At 43.7% G+C, this 7,813-nt stretch overlaps 1 non-coding gene across 1 annotated transcript; it reads right to left on the bottom strand.

Annotated features, from left to right (window-relative positions):
- Nucleotides 1-1,138: 1,138 nt before the first annotated feature.
- Nucleotides 1,139-1,245, bottom strand: LOC114636332. The gene has a single exon (XR_003713609.1). It is a non-coding gene; the product is annotated as a U6 spliceosomal RNA (small nuclear RNA).
- Nucleotides 1,246-7,813: the final 6,568 nt, after the last annotated feature.

Raw genomic sequence — 7,813 nt, 5'->3', positions numbered from 1 at the left:
TGGAATTCTTCACATGACTCTGTCGGCGTCCCCCTAGCACAGGCGCACACACACACACACACCGAGCCTTGGTCCTGTTCACACAAACATATCGCAGTTCCTCTATCAGGTATAAACATTACCTAACATACGAGGCAACAGAAGACAACTCTTCCACTCATGTAGAGAAAAAGCTGCCACTCCTTAAAGAGACAGTTGATGTACTTTTAGAGTTGTTCTTAATATTGCAGCTAAATTTTTTTTTTCGAGACAGGGTTTCCTCTGTGTAGCCCTGGCTGTCTTGGAACTCACTGTGTAGACCAGGCTGGCCTCGAACTCAGAAATCCGCCTGCCTCTGCCTCCCAAGTGTTGGGATTAAAGGCCTGAGCCACCACTGCCCAGCTGCAGCTAAAATTCTTTGGAGAATTTTTGAAGGGGGAGTCAAGGTCACCAAGTAACCCTTCGGGATGAAGTCCTTCTGCCTTTTCTTAGCTCCTAGGTTCCTTCAATCATCACTGAATACATTCTAATGAATCACAGAGAACAGGGGAGAAAGTGGGTAAAATTTATTATTAGAGTAACCTGGAGATCTCTCAAGAAGTGAGACAAAGGCCTTTAGCCCGATTTATATTTTAGGCGGCCATTATACTATTTCTTTAGCTTTCAAGACAGATAGCTTTCCTGAGAGACTTCTTCCTGTCCAGGTCTTTGATGGGCCTGTTTGGATAAACTCTTGCAGGAGGGAAAACGCTATGTATTCATTCTACTTTAGAAATCTTCTTCCTCTACATTAGTCCCACATGGATTTGCAGTCCTGGAACCAGGTTTGACAGTTATCAATTAATATCCTGTCTTTTCCCAGAGCCAGAGCTAGGACTCATGTTCCTCTGAGCAATAATTAGGGTCCTGCTGCTCCTGGTCTTGATTTGATGAGCTGCTGATTACAAGGGAAGGCTCCAGACTAATGTCTTTTCATCCTGCTGACAGCTAACTAGCTCCCTAACAGGGTTGGTTATTGTGCTACCTAGCATGGTAGGCAACCAGAGTAAGCCCGACTCACTGTAGTGCTGAATCTAGCATAGCCAGGAGCTTCCTCCCCAAAGCTTCCCCTTTTGACCTGAGCCAAGCAAGCTCACATTCGCATCATTTTTCCTTTTTAAAATATATAGAATGCTTCACAGATTTGCATGCCATTCGTCCACAGGGACCATGCTAATTTCCTCTACATTGTTCCAATTTTAGTATATATGCTGCCAAGACAAGCACTGATTTCTGTTCCCAGTACCCACATGGTTCTCTCTGTCTGTCTCTGTCTGTGTCTCTCTGTCTCTCTTTGTCTGTCTCTGTCTCTCTCTCTGTCTCTCTGTCTCTCTCTCTCTGCCTCTCTCTCTCTCTCTGCCTCTCTCTCTCTCTCTCCCTCTCTCTCTCTTTCTCTCTCTCCCCTCTCTCACCCTCTTTCCCTTCTTTTTTTTACTAAATGTTTGTTTTTTTGCCTGCATGCATGTCTGTGCACCATGGGCATGCAGTACTTACAGAGGCCAGCAGAGGGCATCAGATTCCCTGCTACAGGAGTTACAGGTGGTTGTTTGCCATCATGTGGGTACTAGGAACAGAACCTAGATCCTCTTTAAAAGAAGCCAGTGTTTTTACCTGCTGAGCCACCTCTCTGGCCCCCTTTTCCTTTTTGAACATGTGACCTAAGACCTTAAACAGAACATGCTCAAAGATATGCCCACTCTTACATGTATTTTTACATATAAATATCTATAAACTCCCTAAATAAAATCCCCATGCTTCATATGTTTGAGGAATGCAGTCAAGAGGCTGAGGCAGGAGGACCTGAACAGAGGACAAGCCAGCCTTAGATATACAGCAAAGATTCTATAAACAAACAAACAAACAAACCTCCTCCAAGTCTATGCCCTTGGTAAAACTCAGTGAGTGACAAACAAATAAATAGACATGTGTGTGTGACAAAGATTGTAGGGAGAAGAGGAGGCAGACAGAAGTAATAGATGGGAGGAGGCAGACAGAAGTAATAGATGGGAGGAGGCAGACAGAAGTAATAGATGGGAGGAGGCAGACAGAAGTAATAGATGGGAGGAAGCAGACAGAAGTAATAGATGCGAGGAGGCAGACAGAAGTAATAGATGGAGGAGGCAGACAGAAGTAATAGATGGGAGGAGGCAGACAGAAGCAATAGATGGAAGAGATTTGGGGATAACAGTGGTCACTATACATTACTTACCTGTGTGAAACTGCCAAAGAACAAATTTAAAAGAGGGAAAACGTTAAAATAGCAAAAAACCAAACAAACAAGCCTAATAACCAACCAACCAAAAATAAAAACAAATAAATAAAATGAAATGAAAATTACAGGTTATACTCTAAGACTACTCTAAGAACAAAAGAACAGTCATAGATTAAGCAAGGAGCGAACCAGACAGCTATCATACAAAATTACATTACTAATTAAAAATCTGGAGTAAATCTTAAAATGTTAAGAGTTCAGTTGCGGGCTGGTGATATGGCTCAGTGGTTAAAGGCACTGACTGCTCTTCCAAAGGTCATGAGTTCAAATCCCAGCAACCACATGGTGGCTCACAACCATCTGCAATGAGATCTGATGCCCTCTTGTGGGGTGTCTGAAGACAGCTACAGTGTACTTACATATAATAACTAAAAAAAAAAAAAAAAAAAAAAAAAGAGTTCAGTTGCAAAATAATAGACCACAAGATGCCGCTGTAACGTTGGCAGGCCGTGAAGATAGGTAATCTAATGGCAGTACCATAAAACAAAAGCCATGTAGCAAACATAAAATCAGAAGAAAAGAATATGCCAGCCATATCATCTCTGAACTATGATAACCTACAAAGAGAAAGGCCTTAAAGAAGATGGGACATTCATTTGACTTCAGAGAAGTAAGGGTGACAGTCATAGCAGACTTTTCATCAGATGCATGCAAACAAGGCTAGAAGAAAGTAAAACAAAATTTTTAAAGTCACAAAAGAAGAAAAGACTAGAATAATTCCATATGCAATAAAAATAACTCCAGATCCTTTTTAAAAATGTAAAACACAAAACTTTCTTGGCCAAACAAACACTGAAGCGATTCATTGTCAGTGAACCTGGCTCCCAGAAACATTAAAATGAAAACAAAGTAGGTAAGGGTTTGAATTGGGCCTGCTGAGATGGCTCAGTGGGTAGAGCACTTGCTGGGAAAGTCTGGTGACCTGAGATCCTCAGAACCCACATAAGGAGAGGTGGAAGATGGACTCCACAAACATGTCCTCTTGCCTCACAGTCAACCAACATACACACTGCACGTGCGCACGTGCGCACGTGCACACACACACTCTGGAACAATAGCGGCACACATGTTACAGTAGTAACAAGCTATTTTCTGATTAGAGTCATAGCCTTCTGCACAAGACAGAACTTGTGTCTGGCTTCATTAACAAGGCCAAGAAACTGAAGCCAGGTAAGTCAGAGGTGCCACAGGAGAACACATTTCTCCTAATCTGTTAAATGGGCATAGAACTTACTCCTAAGCACTTATATGTATACCTAGAGACGCACATCTTTCAATTCTCACCAGAGAAGCTTCTTCTTGCAGTAGACAGCAATTAATAGAGAACCACAACTGACCAACATGCAGAGAACAGGAGGTTGAGGAGTGCCCTAAATGGGACAACTAGATCATACTCTGTCCTCCCAAGGCTCAGGGATCATTGAGGAAGAGAAGTCAGAAGAGTATAAGAACCATAGCCAGTAAGTGACAGAGACACATTATTTTCTGGATACAATAGGGAGGTTGTACATATGAACTCACAGTGCTTATGACAACATGTATAAAACCTGCAGGAGTTCAAGCCAGCAAAACATCACACTACGGAAGTTGGAATTTCTTCCCCTAGCTGAAGAGCTTTTGCCAGTTAGAGGGTATCTGGGAAGAGGCTGCAGGAGAGGAAGAGCCTGTTTTCTTCAGAGATGTGGCCCCTGAGAGACTGGAATATGACCGAATATGGCATATGGCAGTGCACTCACGCACATATGGTAGCACTAAACAGATTCCATGAGTTTGAGGAGTGAAGGAAGAAGAAAAGGGAGAGGAGAGAAAACATGAAATTGGGAGGAAATAGTGGAGGTAGGAATGGGGGAGGAACTGGAGGGAGGGAATGAGGGCAGGCAGACTTAGCCAAACATAAAATATTCATGTATGAAATTCTCAATCAAAAAAAGAAAATTTCAAAGCAATCCATCAGAACCATGTTCTTGGTACCTCAAATAAAATATAAACATTTTAACTTGGGAAGGAAATATTTGGGTTTACATAAATGATGAACATTGGAGAAAGAACAAATAAAAGGACCAAATAATTAAAAAGTATATATTTTAAAAAATTATTAGTTGTTTTGTTTGTTCTTGAAGTAGGATTTGTTTGTTTGTTTGTTTGTTTGTTTGAGACAGGGTTTCTTTGCATAGCCCTGGCTGTCCTGGAATTTGCTTAGTAGATGAGATTGGCCTCAAACTCAAGAGATCTGCCTGCCTCTGTCTTTCCCCCGAGTGCTGGGATTAAAGGTATGTACCACAACCACCTGCTAAAATGTATACTGTAAATTTAGGCAAGAGTTAACAATTTTTAATAGTAAACAGAAAACTAGTCCCATATTAAAGTAAGTGCCAGAGACCCAGGGCACAGGTTCACCATTCTCTGTTTCTTCAGCTGTGAAGGGGATGTATAGAATAACCAACCTCTCTTAACTCTCCTTCCTGTTTAGTTATTAGTAAAATCAAAAATAAAGGCCTGAGGATGGAGCTGAGCTGGCGGTTGTCTAGCTACACAAACCCCTGGATTCATCCCTGGCACACATAAGCATGGTGATGAACACCTTTAATCCCCAAGTGCTGACAAGTGGTGGGAGGAGGCTCAGAGACTCAAGCACACTCTTGGCTACATCCAAGTTTGAGGGCAGCCTGGGTGTCAAAAAATAGACTTTAAAATAATCAATCGCTAATCTATCACAGTAAATTTGGGGGTTTTCTATATACTCAAGTGCGTTGCATTGCTTGTACCATCTTCTAGACTATTCAGTGTGCTCACTGGCTCAGCACCTCTCAAGACATCCCGCCCACGGCATCCCGCCCACAGCATCCCACAGAGAGGCTGTAGGAAAAGGCCATTTCGTGGTATCAATTCCACTGCCAGAGACATCACAAGACTCGTGCTTTTCAATCTGAAGAAGAAATAAGCCACACCGGCTTCCTTGACTAAACAGAGCTCATGATTAGTTTGTGACTGCCTCCAGATCTGTCCATAGGCATTCGTTCCGTGACTAGCCGTCAATACCTTTCTGGGCTCAGTGGACACTTCCCTGAGCTACAGTTTCCCTGTCAATCAAAAGTTCTGTTCTTCCAGATTATTGCTTAAGTTGTAGCACTCATTAGAAAAGAAAAGCAAGCCACAGTAAGGTCGAGAGCCCTGTGGAAATAACCCGCCCCCTTTGACACGGAAAGCTGGGCTGACTTCAGGTGAAAGCTATGGAGGAAACCCCTAATGGCTCCCTCGTAGTTCTCTTCCCAGCCTCCCCCGCCCCCAACCCTTGCAATAAAAACTCCCCCACAGCAGTTCTAGCCCAAAGGTTTATTTTCTACTTTAAAACCACCTGCCTGGTGGCAGAGAGCTGGAAATGCTTTAAGCCTGCCTGCACTCGAAGCCACTCCGGTGCTTATTTCTTTCAATTCCATTTTTGCCCCACTGGGAAATTAAATGGCATAAAAATCAATCCTTCACTTTAAAGGAAAAGGGGCTGGATGACCAGATATCAATATATTCCTTTCTGGATTAGACACTGCTTCAGAGCATATCTGGCTTTAAAAAAAAAAAAAAAAAGATTCAACAGACAAGCTCAGATAGGTTGGATGCAGGCATCAGCTGGAGCAAAGAGCAAAAGTTTCTTGTTTGTGTCAGACGGTCAGCTAACTGATGATCAACTTTCTCTTCCTAGGGTAGGAATGATTTCAAGAGAAAGTGAGCAGTGGAGACCAGTTTTGATTTTTGTCCAAGAGCTGCAGACCAAGTTGCCCCTCAGGCCCACATAAGTGAAAACAGAAACTTGGCTTCAGGTTGGGGAGGGGGAGTGGCCAGAGCCCAATCTCTGTAGCTAGGGGCAGCAGCACCAAGCCACCCTAAGGGCACCCAGAGCCCTGGGCTTGGGAAATGGGTTAGAACAAAGAGCAGTTTCTTCTTACAGGATAAAAGGTAACTATTTCTTATTTTTGTGGTCCTGGGGCTTGAACCATGACCCGTACATGTGACGCAAGCATTCTACCACTAAGCTACACCCCCAATCCAAACCATAACTGCTTTTTCAGCAGCTGTCACCACGCTAAGACACCAGGCTCACAGTTTCAGTTGAAGAAATGACTACCTTCTCATTGTTTCTCAGCGGGGAACGCAGTTCTACTGGAGTCTGGTGGGCTCCTGCCTTCTAAACACAACCCAAACAGGATGCTCCCTTAGACACCCATAAAGGTGTCACGATAAATACCAATAAGGGTGTTTGGAAAAAGAGGTCAGCATTTGTCTGTATGGGATGTGGAAACCAACCTTGCGAAGGAAAACGTGGGACAGAGAGCTAGGCTTCACAGGCTCCTGTAACTCCTCAGTCCTGGTCTGTGGCACACCAGTGAGACAGCAAAACGGAACCGAGGCCAGGATGGTGGCCACGCCCCCATCTCCCATTATGGAAGTCCCCACAGGTGAGGACTTCCTCCCCTCCCCTCCACACACACATTCTGAGTTATCTCATCAGGTAGGGCTTTCATTGGAGCACAGTGACAGCATTGCAAGATACGATTGGCTGAGAATTTAGGGGCTTGGAATTGGCTCAAACATTGTATATAAGCTTATATGCTGTGCAATAAACTCGGATCTGTACCGTGATTCTGGTCTCCGGAATTGGATTTCCTGGGATTCGTCACTCGACTCATAGCCTCTTCTTGCCCCGCCCCCATTCTCTGTCCTGTTTTCATATTTGCCTTCATTTCCACTAGTGGACTGAGTTCTGGCTATATTGTATCAAAACATCTTCACAGCAGCAGCACAAGGTGTGTGGTGTCTGTGTCTATAATCCCAGTACTAAGAGGGAGAAGCAGGAAGATCAGTTCAACATCGTCTTCCTTGTTGAGACGCAGCAGCCGTTCTCATCCTGTGGGTCAGGGGTTGCATAGCAGATGTCATGCATAGCAGATATTTACATGTCAATGCATAACAGCAGCAAAACTACAACTATAAAGTCACAACAAAATATTTTTGTGGTTGGGGGTCACCACAACACTAAGAAGGCTATTAAAGGCATTAGGAAAGTCGGGAATCACTGATATAGAGCATTTGGTCAGCCTGAGCTACCTGAGATCTTTGCTCAAAGCTAACAAAAAAAAAAACAAAACAAAAAACCTAATAATAAATTTTGTTACAGTAAAATAGTTATATGCTGTTTGTGCTAGTTGAGAGCAGATTGAGAACAAGGTGGGCCACCTTGTCTCTGGCCTAAGTATGTTTGTCTCAAACATTTTCCAAGACTCCTTAACGTGGGGCAGCCCGGCCATACCCTGGGCTAAGGAGGAAAGAGGACAGCAAACTTGGCTAATGGTATTAAAAACTTTGTGCCCTTGAAAACAGCAAAAAGCCTGGGGTGGGGGTGGGGGGCAGCCACTGAGAAGCTTATTGGTGGAGACCTCTCTGCTTTTCAGTAAAACCTCAATCAGAAGCTCCAGAGTGACTCTAGACGACGGCTTCCCCAGGCATTTCTGTCAGGTTCTAAGCACCCGA

This window comes from Grammomys surdaster, unplaced genomic scaffold (assembly GCF_004785775.1).
Source record: "Grammomys surdaster isolate TR1022 unplaced genomic scaffold, NIH_TR_1.0 99, whole genome shotgun sequence".
In the NCBI taxonomy this organism is placed as follows: domain Eukaryota; kingdom Metazoa; phylum Chordata; class Mammalia; order Rodentia; family Muridae; genus Grammomys; species Grammomys surdaster.
This window is presented reverse-complemented; position numbering and strand designations above follow the sequence as displayed.